Raw genomic sequence first — 18,789 nt, 5'->3', positions numbered from 1 at the left:
CACACTTTTGCGGCTTATCGTGCAACTTTAGAGATCAAAGTTGCATGACAAGTCCTTCCCCATGTTTTCCAATGATACCCATTCATATATGCACGACTTAAAGTTACAGTAACTTCAGAGTAGTTCATGCACTACTTTGCCTTGACTTTCATGCAACTTGAGGGCCATAGACCTTGGAAGTTGCATGAAAGTTTTACCTGAATGGTATACAATGCAACTTGTGTGTAACAGTTGTCCATTATCATTGGTCAAAGTCATATTCAAGTTGCACCTTTCCAAAGTTGCGTCAAAGTTGTGTCAAAGTTGCACCAAAGTTGCACTCCAAAGTTGGTGCAACTTTGGGGTCCTACAAGTGTGAATGAGTAAACTATAATCACAAACTATATTATGTCAAAACATTAAAATTTTTATTCTGACGTATCCATTAAAACAGGTTAAAAGCAATTGTACAGGTTAACCATCAATCATTTCCCGTGTGTACAATCTTGAGACCAATTTGTTGAGGTTGATGAGTTTTGAACCCCGCTTCATCAGGACCTGCACTCTTAGCATAAATGAGCTGCAACAATACATAGAAAATTACAATGATATAATTATATGTATACTTAAAAGAAAATAAAACACACACACACACAAAACAAAAGCCATTTGTAATGCACAGAACAAAACAATGCAAAACAATACAATCTGTAATTTAAGTGTATTTACTCTCTTAAGCCGCGTACACACGGGCGGACTGTCTGGCCAACTAAGTCCGTCAGACAATCCGACAGACAGTCCGTCCTACTTTTGAATGAACGGACTTGACCACACACGATGAACAGACAGTCTGTTGAAAGCTTGCGCGATGACGTGTACAGCACGTACGACGGGACTAGAAATACGACGTCCAATACACTGCAATGCAACCTTCGGCCGTGTAAATCCTTTCTGAGCATGCGCCATACTTAGTCCGTCCAACTTGCCTACTCACGAGCGGACTGTCCGCTGAAACCAAAGTTGGACGGACAATATTACGGAAATTCCGAAAGACTTAGTCCGCCAGACTGTCCGCTGAAAAAGTCCGCTGAAGCCCACACACGAGCGGACTGTCCGCTGAAATGTGTTTCAGCGGACTAACTTGGACAGACAGTCCGCCCGTGTGTACGCGGCCTTAGAAATAGCAGGAGGGACAGGGAAAACCTGAGTGACTTTTATGAAGTCATCATTTGTACTTCTGAAATGATGTGATGAATTTTGTACGAATGTTCCTTTGAAAACCTACTAGCGTAGCATGTGGCCAAACTAATGCCTTGTCCGTGTGCCCATGCAAATACAGGTTTTTAAATGTGTATTTACGCACTACATTCAGGGGTCCTAAAAAATGCATAAAATTTGCATTTCCGGAGAAGTGCATTTGCACTTTTTACACATAAATGTATGTAAACGCAATCTAATGGCTAGAATACATTAATATTCTAGCCAACAAAATGAGTTTTCACATATAGGGGGTGATTTACGCAAACCGTGCGCCATCAGTAGAGGCGCACGGTGAGGCACAATGGACATTACCATATTTACGAAATGGTGCACCGGTAACAGAGCGCAAATCCCCCATTTACTATAGCGATTTTGGCGCATGGGAGAATGCAATCTGTGCGCCATTATGGACATGGCGCACGGCATCACAAAATCAATATTGACAGAAGATGGAGGTGTCAATAATATGGGGTGATGTGAGGAAGTTTAGCAACAACTGCCCAAAATAGAATGAGAAAGTAACTTTTTCAGAGAAATTTTTTAATTTTGTTTGTTTTGTGACGCATTTATTTGGTTCACTTATCACAGGGTGTTACAATTGTTGTCCTCACACACATTGTTCATACCATTTAATTGTTGTCACGTTTTTGTAGTTATAATTTATAGTTAAGAGCTGTGATATTTTTCAATTTAAGCCTTAACAGACCCAAATGGCCTTGTATGTATTGGGGGGGAGGGCAGGCTATTTTTTGTTTCAGGGTAAAATCTTGCAGATTTGTATGTTTTCTCTAAAGCCATACATCTTTGAAGCAGCATTTTGGATACATGCTACAGATGCACCACTTTACAGGCAGAGTAAGCCCCCCCCCCCCCCCCAAGTTAATAGCGTTGAATAGATTTTGCATTTTTAAAGGGACTTCTCCTTGTTTTGTTTTTGGGGTTGTCCAAATTGGTGACATTGATATATGTCCCTCGGGTGGGACCTGGGCCCCCATACCCATTTTAAGACCAATAACTGGAATATAAGCTAGCCAAGTGGGACTAGCAAAATGAACAAGTCAGTTCCCATAGACTGCAATGGTATTTGTTGTATAACTTTTTCCCATGTTAGGCTCTTTTTTTGCCCCCCTGGGCCAGGGGGTGTTTGTCCCATCTGTAATTTTGTAGAATGCTGTATGATGTGCTTAATTTTGGACAGGGGGTGGCTTATTTTGTGCTAGCAGCATTTGTGTTGTTCTGGGCATGCTCAGGGACTTTGTTTTTTTGCTGTGGCTTTTGGTGTGTGAAATGCATTTGGGTTGGTCTGGGCATGCTCAAGGACTGTTTTTTTTGTTGCTTTGTTACATTTGGGTTTCCTTATAGCGTTTGTAACACATGTATTTTCTCTTTGTATTTTGTTTACTACGTCTTTGCAAAACAGATGTGTTTTAGAGCGAGTATTTTTTCCTTTTTTGGGGGGGGGGGGGGGATATTTTTCTCTGAAATGATTTTGATGTTGTTTGTAGATTGTTACTTTCACTTTAATTTAATTGTCTGTGCTGCATTATTTAGCAAAATCTTCCTCAAGCTGTTGTGACTACTAAAAGTTTAAATCCTTAAGAGACTGTCCGTTTGTGGGCGCAGTCCTTTTAATTCCTGTTAATTTCCTCTGCAAAATGGTCAGACCTCAAAACAATATTCTGTTAGTGTCTCAAATTAGCATACATCTGTTTTTTGCTTTCCTTGCTCTTTTGCAAGTCCTGTTTTGTTGACCAATAAAGTTTGTAGCAATTTTTATGTTTTATCTGTTTTGTTAATAATTTGTTTTGCAGATGCATGCTCAATCCAAGTAATGCATTTTACACACACACCCCCCCCCCCCCCCCCTGTATTCATGGTAGCACATGCATGGATTGTGCATATTCTGGCATGGATAGGCAACAGGAAAGGAAAATTACAGAGAGGTAAGTATTCAATTTTCCATTTTATCGCAGTGGTTCTCGGCATCAGTCCTCAAGTACCCCGGCAGGACATGTTTTGGGAATTTATCTTAGCTAAAATAGCTGTCTGAAATACCAAGCCATTGACTCTGATTTAAAGCACCTGTGCAAGATGATGGAAAACCTGCAAACATGGCCTGTTGGGGGTACTTGAGGACAGGGTTGAGAACCGCTGATTTAGAGCACTGAGCTAAAATCTAGCTCGAAACAATCCTATTCTAATTGTGGTAATTTGAAGGAAACCAAGTGAGTGTTAGAACCCCTGCTTGTCTTTTTTGGTTGGGCTTTGTCATTTTTGGAAAGTTGGCTTCACTTCCTGTCACATAGCCAAACAGGAAGTGAGGGTAAAACCCTACCAATGTCTTTCCTTGGGGACACACAGGTCAATCTAAATAGTTTCCCCATTAGGGAAATTGCACTCTATCATTTTGCTGTGTACACCCCAAATTATTAGTTATCTTGGACATTGGGTTTATTTACTAGAAGTAAATCCACTTTGCACTAAAAGTGCACTTAGAAGTGCAGTTGCTGGAGATCCCAGGGGGACATGCAAGGAAAATAAAAAAATTGCATTTTTTCTTCTACATAATTGGATGATAAAATCACCAGTGCTTGTAGGCACAGCAGGCTTTCTCTGATAAAGTTACTTTCTCATTCTAATTTGGGCAGTTGTTACTAAACTTTCTCACATCACCCCATAATATTGGCACCTCCATCTTCTGTCAATATCTATATGGAGATGGCATGTGCCATGTCCACAGGGGCGCACAGACTGCATTCTCCCGTGCGCTGAAATTGCTATAGTAAATGGGGGATTTGCACATTGTTACTGGCACACCATTTCGTAAATATGAAAATGTGCTTTGCTCCTCGGCTTTCGTGAACTGCCCCCCTTGTTTAATAGAAAATACCAGCTGCCTTTCACTATAAACATTTGTTAGTCCAGTCCTGGAAATCTGCATCTGCTTTACTATTAATTTCCATAAAAATTGGGATCCTGCAGCTAGATGCGCCAAATGCATCTAGATACACAAACGATGTGTATGTGAGATGCGCAACTGCTGTGTACACGGAGGTATGTACCAGTGGCACATATCTGGTTCCTATAAGCGGTGGCCAGCACACAGGAATGACATCACACCCCTCCAGGAAGTTGCTTGTACTGCTGCTAATTTCTTCCCATGCCCCGCTCACTGTCCTCTGAGGAAGAGATGACCCTTATTTGCAAATGAAGATAATTTTTGATTGATTTTTACATGGGGTGGTGTTTGTGTGGGTCATGTGTGTATGTCTAAATGATTTGGCCCCAAAACACACACCTACTTCCTGTGTACAGATTCACTTCCGGGAGAATGTATATTGCTTCCTGCTTCAGTGTTGTGTGTATATATAGATATATCTATAGATGTAGGTTCTTGTGTTCACCAGCAGAGGGAAGTTGGGTGGATGCCACACTCCCAATTCTGGAGGCATAATAATGGTCTAGCACAGGGGTCTTCAAACTATGGCCCTCCAGTTATTCGGGAACTACAATTCCCATCACGCCTAGTCATGTCTGTGAATGTCAGCGTTTTCCAATGCCTCATGGGATGTGTAGTTCCGCAACAGCTGGAGAACCATAGTTTTAAGATTCCTGATCACGCTAGAATGTCTTGAAAAAAGGTGGTTTATTATTGGCCTTGTATAATGGCCAAGAAATATCGTTTCGAAAACACAAGTGGGTCATAGCACATCTACTCTACAACTCTACATCTACAAATTTGGCACTTAAGATGGTCATGCACTATGCAATCTGATGGGCCAATGTCTGTACAACTCAATATTTAGGCAAAATAGGTAATTGGAAAACACACTTGAACAATTAATTCAAAATATAGGAAATCAAACAGGCTCTTGCACTAAATCTAGTTTATTTAAGATCGAAATGATTGCAGTGTATGGTCACCGTTACAGATCAAGATCTGAAAATTTTTATTTATTGAGTTTAGAAACACTTCTCTGTTCATTGTAATGTATTGAAAGAAGAAAAAAAGAAGAAAAAACACATTGCGATGTGATACACAAGTGATAGGAATGAGATTAGCATCCAAAAGACGACACGACAAGACACAACCAATGAAATTAAATGAACCAATTGTATTGGGCGTGCGCTATTATCAATGAGAAAACCGCAGTTACCCTGGCACCAGTTGCAGTTTATATATGCAGGTATTTATTATCGTTATTTACACTTCAATGTGCACACGTTGGCACGATTAATTAATTACTTTTCAATTAATGTATGAACTGGTGAAGTGCCTTCTTCTTAGTAAATCACCCCCATAGGCTTCTAAAAGCCACACGCCTGTAAGTGTGCATAAAGGTGCAGAAATATGCACCGAAATGAATTGAGAGGAAATGTGAGCTCATCTCCTCAGTCTGCTGCACAGTGTGCCAGCTTGTATTTAAACTGGCCGCTCTGTATGTAGCTTCTGACAGGCTGCACAAGTAACTATAAGTTGCAGGAGCCCAGTGGTGGGGTAGGACTTCAGCTACCCACCTCCCAAATTTGGGGTCTCTGTGACCCCAGGTTGCCGATCTTCGAAGCTCGATTGTTTTTTTGTTTTGGTATTTATTTATTGTTTTTATGTTTATGTGAGGCTCTGATTCACCTGCCTCCCCTGACTGCACGTCCTTGGAAGGAGGAAGGGGGGCCAAACTTCCTGTTGAGTATGCTGTGACGAAGTCAGCCGGAGGTGGTACCTGTCCAAACCAAGGGCGGATCCAGGGGGGGGGCAACGGGTCAATTGCCCCCTCCGAGAATACCGCCAGCTAATGACAGCACGGCCGGTTCCGCGGGTCCAATCGCGGCCGGTTCCGCGGGTACCCGCGGGCCGGTTCTGCGGGTCCAATCGCGGCCGGTTCCGCGGGTACCCGCGCTGAGTGGACGGGTGAGGGGGGGGCAGCTGGGCGGCTTAGGAGGGCTGCTGGCCAATCAGGAAGCCAGCAGGCAGGGGAGCAGGGAGATGACATCATCTCTCACTGCCCTGCATCCCTCCAGTTCCACCCTGGCCTCACTGTGTAGGAAGCTGTGTGCAGCAGAGAGATTGCATCATCTCTCTGCTGCCTATCTTCACTCTGGGACCCAACAAAAGACCACCAGTAGGTGACAATCCGCAGTGTGTGGCAGGCTACGTGGCAAGTGGCAATCCGCAATGTGTGGCAGACTACGTGGCAAGTGGCAATCCGCAATGTGTGGCAGGTGACGTGGCAAGTGACAATCCGCAATGTGTGGCAGGTGACGTGGCAAGTGACAATCCGCAATGTGTGGCAGGTGACGTGGCAAGTGACAATCCGCAATGTGTGGCAGACTACGTGGCAAGTGGCAATCCGCAATGTGTGGCAGGTGACGTGGCAAGTGACAATCCGCAATGTGTGGCAGGCTACGTGGCAAGTGGCAATCCGCAATGTGTGGCAGGCTACGTGGCAAGTGACAATCCGCAATGTGTGGCAGGTGACGTGGCAAGTGACAATCCGCAATGTGTGGCAGGCTACGTGGCAAGTGGCAATCCGCAATGTGTGGCAGGCTACGTGGCAAGTGACAATCCGCAATGTGTGGCAGGTGACGTGGCAAGTGACAATCCGCAATGTGTGGCAGACTACGTGGCAAGTGGCAATCCGCAATGTGTGGCAGGTGACGTGGCAAGTGACAATCCGCAATGTGTGGCAGGCTACGTGGCAATCCGCAATGTGTGGCAGGCAACGTGGCAAGTGACAATCCGCAATGTGTGGCAGGTGACGTGGCAAGTGACAATCCGCAATGTGTGGCAGGCAACGTGGCAAGTGACAATCCGCAATGTGTGGCAGGTGACGTGGCAAGTGGCAATCCGCAATGTGTGGCAGGCAACGTGGCAAGTGACAATCCGCAATGTGTGGCAGGTGACGTGGCAAGTGACAATCCCCAATGTGTGGCAGGTGACGTGGCAAGTGGCAATCCGCAATGTGGGTCAGGCAACGTGGCAAGTGACAATCCGCAATGTGTGGCAGGTGACGTGGCATGTGGCAATCCGCAATGTGTGGCAGGCTACGTAGCAATCCGCATCTGGTGGCAGGCGACGTGGCAAGTGACAATCCGCAATGTGTGGCAGGTGACGTGGCAAGTCACAATCCGCAATGTGTGGCAGGTGACGTGGCAAGTGGCAATCTGCAATGTGTGGCAGGCTACGTGGCAAGTGACAATCCGCAATGTGTGGCAGGTGACGTGGCAAGTAACAATCCGCATTTGGTGACAAGTGACAATCCACATTTGGTGGCAGGCAAGTGACATCCTCAGGGCTCCCACTGATTCTGCAATATGGTGAGTTGAACCATTTAATTTTATATTACAATGTATTAATAGAAATAATGCGCTTCAATCATCCTGACACCATAACAACCATGGTGCCGTAATGATTGAAGCACCAATACCAGCCATTTCCCATATAAATTGCCCCCCAAAAAACATATTTTATAGCAGTGCCCCTCCCGAGATTAGACTCTGGATCCGCCCCTGGTCCAAACCAGGTACCCGCTATCCCCCGAAAGGTGGAAAATGTGGCAGTGGAGGGGGGGAGGAGGCAAACAGACCTTCTCGTTTTGGTTAGAGCTCCACTTTAAGCTCTATTGTACAGTAGACCACAAGAGACTTATACAATTTAAATTCAGGCACTTGCCCTGCTTTTTTCTTAAAAAATGCAGTTATTGATTACAGAGCTGCATTCATTTCTGCCTTTTATATCTGCTTGGAGATCAACTTCAAGTACTTCTGAGTCACAGACATGTTAGGCCACATAGACGCTGTATTCCCCATGATGACTTTTCTCCTACAGGAGTTTAGCAGCAGAAAAACGCTGTAAAGATGTGTTTTTACATGCACATTCACTTGTCTGGCATTAATGCATTCTATTGGCCAGAATATTCATTTTGCTGGCCGTTAGTATGTATTAGTACATAAACGTGTGTTTAGGTGCTTTTTTATGCTCAAAAGCACCTCTCCTTAATGCGACTTTGACAGTGGTGGTAGTGGGGGGGGGGGGGGGGTTGTTTGGCTCTAAACTACTGTAAACGTCTATAGTGGAGGCAGAATGCTCAGATACCTGTAAAAGCAGCGTTTTTGAGGTCACGAGTGCATGAGCCCTTAGAAAAGTGTCAGAATTCCTTATACCTGTTTTATCAATATGGTTGTCAACTTATGCGCTAAAGGAGGCCTCAAATGTGGCCCCTGACATCATCAAAGGGCCACACATAACGTTCAGTATATGTAGTGCTTGAGAGGACTGTCAGAAACTGAAGCCAGGTAACAAAAGGCGAGTTCAGAAATGGCAATCTATTCTATCTATCCAATCCATTCCTTAAAGACAGGGCCCCTTTAAAGCAGAAATATTCTATAATACTCAACTCTGCTTCAACAGCCTGAGGTTCTCTTGCCAGTGCCAGCATGTTTTCCTTGGCTTCTTGATTGGCTGGCGTGGGATGATGTCACTCTCGCACATGTGCAGGCGTACAGTCTTCCTGGCACACAGGCACTGTGTTGGAATGTAAACTGAGCTGTGCATGGGGCAGAAGGGGCACAGACCTAGGCGCACTGTTAATATGTGGAGGTAGGGGGTGCACTGGAAGCTTTGGCCACACTGTTCTCCTGTGCCTCACTGACAGGGGAGATTGCAGGATCACTCCTGTCAGGAGGAGCACAGGCCTCAATAGCTGCTGGAGGGGGGATTCTGCTCTCTCTTCCCTCCAAAAGCAGCCATCTGTGGCTCCTCAGTCTCTCTGGGACATTTTTTCATTCAAGTGACACCACTGATGCAGGGAAATTTTTTCCTTTCAATGATACCGCAAATGCTTAGACCTAGTGCCAAGGACATTTTTTTTTTATTCCATTGACATCACCAATGCTGGGGCATTTTTATTTCCAATGGCACCACCAATGCTGGGACATTTTTCCTTCGAATGACACCACCAATGCTGGGACATTTTTTATTCTATTGACACCAATAATGGTGGAACATTTTTTCCTTTCAGTGACACCACCAATACAGGTAAAATTTTTCCTTCTAGTGCTACCACCAATGCTGGGACATTTTTTTATTCAAGTGACACCGCCAATCCTGGGACATTTTTTCCTTCCAGTAACACGGGGCATTAATTTCTATGAGAATAAAAATACACTAATATGCTCAAATCTGCCCAATTTCAGGCGACATGGATTGTAGATGTGAACCATCCCCATAGAGAATAATTGTTTTTTCCCTCTCCAGCATTTTGGAGCTTCAAGCTACAAAACGCTCAAGTGTGAATGCAGCCTGAGTGTAGCAATATGGTTACATTTAATGAAAGGTACAAGATGTAGCCGACAGTGGACTACAGTTACCTTGTTCTGAGGACCACCCCTTTACTTTCCGTCTATTCCGGTGTACCTATAGTGCTGGGCTCCAGTAACTGACATCATATCTTTAAGCAAACAAGGGGGATTGTGGGACTAGTAGTCTCTTGAGCAGCAGGTCTGATCTTGTGAAACTACCCCCTGAACTACACATCCCAGAAGCCCCTCTGCAACACCAACAAACCTCTAGGAGCAACTATGAAAGGTGCAGCAGATCCACTCCATGCTCTCTTCTTCCTGGGCCTCACTGAGTGAACACCTCTCTGCTGCTAGCCCTCTCTGTTACTATGCAGAAATCCAGTGACTTCAGCCCAGCCTAGCTCTGTTTGCTGTTCGCGAGACATCATCACAGCACCACTTCATCAAATGGATCCAACAATCATGTCCAGCAGCTGATCCACCATCACCGCTCGCTTACCAGAAGGACATCACCTTCAGGATCACTGTTCATGAGGTTCTTATCCAGTTCTGTAGTTTGTGAGAGGGCAGTCGCCCATCGTTCACAATCCCTACCTGGTCATCTTGTTTGGAGACTGTGTACAGACATCTTGCCCATGGAAACACTTTATTGCATTACATAAGACACTGTACATAAACATTCATATCCTGGGTTACTCTAATGCCGCATACACATGATCATAATTATGGTCGGAAAAAAGCTCTGATGGCTTTCCCGACGGAATTCCCATGGAATTTCGCTCAAGCTGTCTTCACACCAAATTCAGACCGTCAAGAACATGGTGACGTACAACACTACGATGAACCGGGAAAAAATCAAGTTCAATACTTCCGAGCATGCATCGAATTGTTTTCGAGCATGCGTAGGAATTTTGTGCGTCGGAATTGCTACAGAGGATCGGAATTTCCGATAGATACTTTGAGATACATGCTCTAAAATTTTTGCTGGTGGGAATTTGGCCAGCTAAATTCCAATGGAGCATACACACAGTCGCATTTTCCAATGAAAAGCTCTCATCTGTCTTTTGCTGGCCGAAATTCTGATCGTGTGTACGCGGAATTAGAATTATTACTAGCCAGATTAAGTTGCCCTGTTTATCATCACATCACTGTGCCATATCTTGGATATAATCTGAGTTCCTACTGCCGGTGGAAATTATTGCAGGCCTGCACCCTGGATACTGCTGTTGCTTAAAGGGCCCCTATCCTATTCTATCTGGTCTCTCATTAGAATGAAAAGGTTTAATAGGCCAGCCTGGGATTCCCCTTTAGCTTGGTAACATATTGGATTATCTAGTGGAATCTTTACAAACACCTTTTTATTCTCTAGCTTGTATTCACTGTATATATATGTATATCCTACATTTGTGCTATTGAACTGTAATTAAGCTGGTTCTTGGGGGTTCCGCAACCGAGTTTGGCTGTTATTCTGAACTCTGATACATGAACCCTCCCTTTGTACACATATCTTTACTTTAGTAAAACTTAACAGAAAATCTATTTGACTTGTGCTTGAGTGCCATTTAAAGGTACTTGCAAGAATATGTCTGAACCCAGAGTGTCAGGTGGGTTGGGGTGTTCACAGGGTCAGGGCGGTGCAGATGAATAGGTAAATCAAAGCAGCCCTCAAGGAGGCAGTGCTACAAACATTTAGCAACTCTCACGGTTGACGATTAAAAGAGGCACATCTAAGTATGCAGGCATCAGGGTAAAGCTGTCCACATAGACCATCCTCCACACCGCCATCAGTCTGCAATTGTGACCGGAAAGACTACCCTGCAGTACAGTGATCTGAAAGCGAGGCTTGAAGCTCTCATAGAGTGTAGTGTGGAAGGGACGACAATGGCGGTGCAGGGGACAGTCTATGTGGACAGCTTTACCCCGGATGCCTGCTTACTTAGATGTGCCTGTTTTAATCATCAACCATGTGAGTTGCAAAATGTTGTACCTTCATTAAATGTAACCATATTGCTACACTTCGAGGCGCCTCTCGTTTCTTTTATACTCAGTTTTGATATGACGCTACTTGTAAGACATTGCTTCTTTATCAAGTCAAAATTTATTTTAAAAAAATGTGCTTGTCTTACAAAACACTCTCAGACCAAGTTACTCTGCATACAAGGTTTTACTCTACTTAAAATCCTCAAAACAACGTATATTTTCTAAAAGCAGAATACCTGTATAATAAAGAGATTTTAGGAAAAAGTGTGTAACGTCCAAAGTAAATGAACAGCGAGTAGAGGAGAAAACTGTGTTATAAATGAATAGCACATTGAAATAAAGTTCAAAAAAGTGTTAAAGTGAAAACATGCTTGTAATCCAAAGCACTTGTAAATCAAAGCAAATTTCCCCATGCACTAATTCCCCAAGAAATAATGGAAACTCAAATGCTTTGTTCCACAACCATTTATTCAGAAGTCCTTCAGTTTATAGTCCATATGAAAAGATTTTAGCAATGTGACCAGGTTGTGTAACCATAAAATGTCCATCTACAAATGGCAGCCTCTACAAGGGGATTAGAAGCAAAATCCAGCAGGAGCTACAGAGTATGAAGGGGAAGAGAGGCGCCTCCAAGTGTAGCAATATGTTGCTAAATGTTGTACCTTCATTAACCATTTCCTGACCGCCTCACATCTATTTACGGGGGCAGATTGGCACCCCTGTGTGAAATCCTGTACCCATTCCTTTAAGAGCCGCCGGAGGGCGCGCCTGCTGCATGGAGGGGGATCCGATGCGCTCTTTCACGATTGCCGCTGGCCACGCGCGATCGCACAAATCCCTGTGCAGTCAGAGGAGACATGTTGTTTGTTCCTAGTAATTAGGAAGAGCGATATGTCTCCTCTTCTACTCAGTCCTATCCCCATACAGTTAGAAAACACTGAGGGAACACACATTTAACCCCTTGATCGCCCCCTAGTGTTAACCCCATTCCCTACCAGTGACATTTACACAGTAATCAGTGCATTTTTATAGCACTCATCTCTGTATAAGTGTCAATGGTCCCAAAAATTTGTAAAAAATGTCCGATCTGTCCTTCGCAATACCTCTAAAAATCGCAGATCACCGCCATTGCTAGTAAAATAAAAAATAATAATAAAAATGTCATAAAATCTTTCCCATAGTTTGTAAACGCTATAACTTTCGCACAAATCAAAATATGTGTATTGCGCTTTTTTTTTATTTTTTACAAAAAATATATAGAAGAATATATATTGGTCTAAACTGATGAAGAAATTTGTTTTTTAAAAAAATTTTTGGAGATATTTATTACAGCAAAAAGTAAAAAATATATTTGTTTTGTCAAAATTGTCGCTTTTTTTTGTTTATAGCGCAAAAAATAAAACCACAGAGGTTTATCAAATAGCACCAAAAGAAAGCTCTATTTGTGGGGAAAAAAGACGCAAATTTTGCTGGGGTACAGCATCGCATGACTGTGCAATTACTAGTTAAAACGTTGCAGTGCCAAATTGTAAAAAGTGCTCTGGCCAGGAAGGGGGTAAAATGTAACCATAATGCTACACTCTCTTCTCTTTTATACTCAGTTGTGACATGACACTACTTGTATATCAAGACATCGCTTGTATATCAAGTCAAAATGTATTCGAAAATGTTGCCTGTCTTGCAAAACGCTCTCAAACCAAGTCATTTTTTTTTTTACGATGTGAATGGGGCCTTATGGTTTAAAGCTAACACCTAATTGATCACTGTCTCCAAAGTCCCATAGTTCCAATGCATCTGTTGTCGTGAACCAGAACCTCGACTTTGATTGGTCAACACAGCCGTTCTCTTTGTCACTTTTCCTACATCCGCCCCACACACCATATCCATCTCCATATCCATCTCCAGCCAGTAAATGAGTATTTCATATTTGCCTTCCTCTGTGTACACAGCGCAGCGGAGAAACACATTTGTACAAAATGGCCCCATTATTTCTTCCATAAATCAAGCACACAAGTTGGATGGTGACATAATGTCTCTGTTAAATTGCTCAGCCCTAATTCTTGGCACATGCCTCTCACAGAATGCCATGTTTGGTGCTGGCGCAAAGGACACAATTACGTAGCTATTAGTACGAGGGAACATTTCTTCCTTAGCCAAGACTGATGCTGGCGTCTGCTCAAGACATCATGGCGATGGAGTTTTCTTCTTTTTTTTCTTCTTTTTTTTTTAAAGCCAAAATAGAAATGTATAGAGCACAAATGTATAATAAAAAGTATAAATCAGAGCAGGGCGAAAGTCATGGAGCAGAGCAGAAGCCCAGGAGTAGTGATGGCCGAACGGTTCGCCCGGCGGTCGTTTCGCGGCGAATTTCCGACTTTCGCCGTCCGCGGGTTCGAACGCCTTTTTCCGTCGTTCGCCCCGGCGGACTTACGTGTTTAATGTATACAAGAACTTTAACCTTTCGTGACACGTTTATCATGTGTTACAGGACAACCAATTGAGACATGACAGCTCATGGACACTTGGACATTCCCCCTAACCTATAAATACACCCGATCCGGTGGCCATTTTACATTCTTTCTTCTGTCACTGTAGGGAAAGGATCCTGTGTGGAGTAGGGACAGAGAAAACGCTAGCTATTTGGTACACAAAAGTTCTTTTCAGGACTGGTATAGGTGTTAGGTCAGCAGCCTGAGTTTCTTTTGTCAGTTTAGATAAAGGGACAGAGCGCTGTATGCTGCTATTTTAGGGACAGCTCAGCCAGATTAGTCTTTCTTCATCATCATCATCATCATCATCATTAGCTGTTACTATCAGGTCCACAAAAGAGCTGTTCCAGCTAATCGTTCCAGCCTACTCTTTTTTGCCAATTTGTATAGGGACAGGCAGGAAGCAGTGTGTCAGGCAGTGAGGATAATTTTAAAGACTTGCTGTTACTATTAGTTCCACAAAGGTTCTTTTCAGGACTGGTATCAGTGGTACGGTAATAGGCTTGTACACGTATAATATTCTTTCTTCCAAATATAGAAAGAATATTATACTTGACTGCTGCCCTTCTGCTGCAGTCTGCTAATCATTCACAACTCACTTGTTCCACAAAGCTCTTTATCAGGACTGGTAACTTGGTCTGTCTAGGGTGCTACGGTACATAGGCTTGGGTGCGGTACAGTCTGCTGTTCTGTAAGGACCGCTATCGGTCCACAATACATAGGGTTGCCGTGCACTACTGCTGACCGCTGCCCTATACTGCAGCAGTCCTTCATTGGTATAGGGACTGACGTACAGTCTGCTAATCACTAACACACAACCTGCTTGGTCCACAAAAGTTCTTATAAGGACTGGTAACTTGGTATAGGGTGCTACGGTACATAGGCCTGAGTGCGTTACAGTCTGCTGTTCTGTAAGGACCGCTATCGGTCCACAATACATAGGGTTGCCGTGCACTACTGCTGACCGCTGCCCTATACTGCAGCAGTCCTTCAGCGGTATAGGGACTGACGCACAGTCTGCTAAACACTAACACACAACCTGCTTGGTCCACAAAAGTTTTTATAAGGACTGGTAACTTGGTATAGGGTGCTACGGTACATAGGCCTGAGTGCAGTACAGTCTGCTGTTCTGTAAGGACCGCTATCGGTCCACAATACATAGGGTTGCCGTGCACTACTGCTGACCGCTGCCCTATACTGCAGCAGTCCTTCATTGGTATAGGGACTGACGTACAGTCTGCTAATCACTAACACACAACCTGCTTGGTCCACAAAAGTTCTTATAAGGACTGGTAACTTGGTATAGGGTGCTACGGTACATAGGCCTGAGTGCGTTACAGTCTGCTGTTCTGTAAGGACCGCTATCGGTCCACAATACATAGGGTTGACGTGCACCACTGCTGACCGCTGCCCTATACTGCAGCAGTCCTTCAGCGGTATAGGGACTGACGTACAGTCTGCTAAACACTAATACACAACCTGCTTGGTCCACAAAAGTTCTTATAAGGACTGGTAACTTGGTATAGGGTGCTACGGTACATAGGCTTGAGTGCGGTACAGTCTGCTGTTCTGTAAGGACCGCTATCGGTCCACAATAGATAGGGTTGACGTGCACCACTGCTGACCGCTGCCCTATACTGCAGCAGTCCTTCAGCGGTATAGGGACTGACGCACAGTCTGCTAAACACTAACACACAACCTGCTTGGTCCACAAAAGTTTTTATAAGGACTGGTAACTTGGTATAGGGTGCTACGGTACATAGGCCTGAGTGCGTTACAGTCTGCTGTTCTGTAAGGACCGCTATCGGTCCACAATACATAGGGTTGCCGTGCACTACTGCTGACCGCTGCCCTATACTGCAGCAGTCCTTCATTGGTATAGGGACTGACGTACAGTCTGCTAATCACTAACACACAACCTGCTTGGTCCACAAAAGTTCTTATAAGGACTGGTAACTTGGTATAGGGTGCTACGGTACATAGGCCTGAGTGCGTTACAGTCTGCTGTTCTGTAAGGACCGCTATCGGTCCACAATACATAGGGTTGACGTGCACCACTGCTGACCGCTGCCCTATACTGCAGCAGTCCTTCAGCGGTATAGGGACTGACGTACAGTCTGCTAAACACTAATACACAACCTGCTTGGTCCACAAAAGTTCTTATAAGGACTGGTAACTTGGTATAGGGTGCTACGGTACATAGGCTTGAGTGCGGTACAGTCTGCTGTTCTGTAAGGACCGCTATCGGTCCACAATACATAGGGTTGCCGTGCACTACTGCTGACCGCTGCCCTATACTGCAGCAGTCCTTCATTGGTATAGGGACTGACGTACAGTCTGCTAATCACTAACACACAACCTGCTTGTTCCACAAAAGTTCTTATAAGGACTGGTAACTTGGTATAGGGTGCTACGGTACATAGGCTTGAGTGCGGTACAGTCTGCTGTTCTGTAAGGACCGCTATCGGTCCACAATAGATAGGGTTGACGTGCACCACTGCTGACCGCTGCCCTATACTGCAGCAGTCCTTCAGCGGTATAGGGACTGACGTACAGTCTGCTAAACACTAATACACAACCTGCTTGGTCCACAAAAGTTCTTATAAGGACTGGTAACTTGGTATAGGGTGCTACGGTACATAGGCTTGAGTGCGGTACAGTCTGCTGTTCTGTAAGGACCGCTATCGGTCCACAATAGATAGGGTTGACGTGCACCACTGCTGACCGCTGCCCTATACTGCAGCAGTCCTTCAGCGGTATAGGGACTGACGTACAGTCTGCTAAACACTAATACACAACCTGCTTGGTCCACAAAAGTTCTTATAAGGACTGGTAACTTGGTATAGGGTGCTACGGTACATAGGCTTGAGTGCGGTACAGTCTGCTGTTCTGTAAGGACCGCTATCGGTCCACAATACATAGGGTTGCCGTGCACTACTGCTGACCGCTGCCCTATACTGCAGCAGTCCTTCATTGGTATAGGGACTGACGTACAGTCTGCTAATCACTAACACACAACCTGCTTGTTCCACAAAAGTTCTTATAAGGACTGGTAACTTGGTATAGGGTGCTACGGTACATAGGCTTGAGTGCGGTACAGTCTGCTGTTCTGTAAGGACCGCTATCGGTCCACAATAGATAGGGTTGACGTGCACCACTGCTGACCGCTGCCCTATACTGCAGCAGTCCTTCAGCGGTATAGGGACTGACGTACAGTCTGCTAAACACTAATACACAACCTGCTTGGTCCACAAAAGTTCTTATAAGGACTGGTAACTTGGTATAGGGTGCTACGGTACATAGGCTTGAGTGCGGTACAGTCTGCTGTTCTGTAAGGACCGCTATCGGTCCACAATAGATAGGGTTGACGTGCACCACTGCTGACCGCTGCCCTATACTGCAGCAGTCCTTCAGCGGTATAGGGACTGACGTACAGTCTGCTAAACACTAATACACAACCTGCTTGGTCCACAAAAGTTCTTATAAGGACTGGTAACTTGGTATAGGGTGCTACGGTACATAGGCTTGAGTGCGGTACAGTCTGCTGTTCTGTAAGGACCGCTATAGGTCCACAATAGATAGGGTTGACGTGCACCACTGCTGACCGCTCACCTATACTGCAGCAGTCCTTCAGCGGTATAGGGACTAAGAGTTTTGTCACAGGGTCATTTAAAAAATGACATGCAGAGGAAGAGGCAGGCCCTTCCGCAGGGGTGGTAGGGGTAGGGCAGGAGCAACAGGCTTGAGCCAAAGTGGGAAGTTGCAGAAGGTGCGTTCAATTACTTTAAAGGATGCACCAGACTTGGTTGAGTGGCTCGCTCAGCCTTACTCTTCTGCACCCTCCTCATCCTCTCGATCTGCACCCTCTTCTTCACTCTCTGCTATGTGCACCCCCAAAGACACTACCACCAACAACACGACCACCACCACCACCACCACATACCTTCCGCTTGAGTCACTGGAATTATTTTCCGATCCATATCAAGAGGACATTTCTGATGCGCAGCCACTCTTGGTATTGGATCAGGAAGAGGAGGTAGCAACAAGCGCTACTCAGCAGTCTGACGCCAGTACCCAGATCAGCCCAAGGAGGAGGTTGGTCCCCGGTGTTGCTGCCTACTCTACTTATAGCGGTGGGGAAGGTGACGTTGATGATGACGTGTCTAGTGATGTCACGTGGGTGCCCACAAGAGAGGAAGAGGAGGGGAGTTCAGAGGGAGATATGGACCAGCAGATAGGGAGGAGAAGCAGCAATGACTTACATTGCACAGCAGGGACAAAGCAGACTGCAAATGTATCAGGAGCGAGTCATCGACCATGTACGGTCACATCTGGCGCTCCCAGGACACCGGCACATGGCTCCGCAGTGTGGGCTTTTTTTAACGTGTCCGCTGCTGACAATAGCGTTGCCATCTGCAATCTTTGCAGTCAACGCGTTAGTCGCGGTAAGCCCAATACTCACCTAGGGACGACCGCCTTAAGAAGGCACATGAGCAGCCATCACCGAGCCCAGTGGGAGCAACGGAACACACAAAGCCACACTGCAGGCTCTCACCGTCCAGCCTCGTCTTCTACTTCTCCTTCTCCTCTCTCCTCACAATTGTCCTCCACTCCACCTTCCATCACGCCAAGCTCACATTTTTCTGCAAAAAGGCAGGCTTCCGTGGGCCTAATGTTTGAGCGTAAAAAAATGATGACGCCGGATAACCCTCTTGCCCAACGGTTGGCGGCTGGCTTGTCAGAACTCATAGCCCGCCAACTACTGCCATATAAACTGGTGGAC

The sequence above is a fragment of the Lithobates pipiens genome, unplaced genomic scaffold (assembly GCF_037356315.1).
Source record: "Lithobates pipiens isolate NorthernLeopardFrog02 unplaced genomic scaffold, aLitPip1_a1.2 Scaffold_10, whole genome shotgun sequence".
In the NCBI taxonomy this organism is placed as follows: domain Eukaryota; kingdom Metazoa; phylum Chordata; class Amphibia; order Anura; family Ranidae; genus Lithobates; species Lithobates pipiens.
This window is presented reverse-complemented; position numbering follows the sequence as displayed.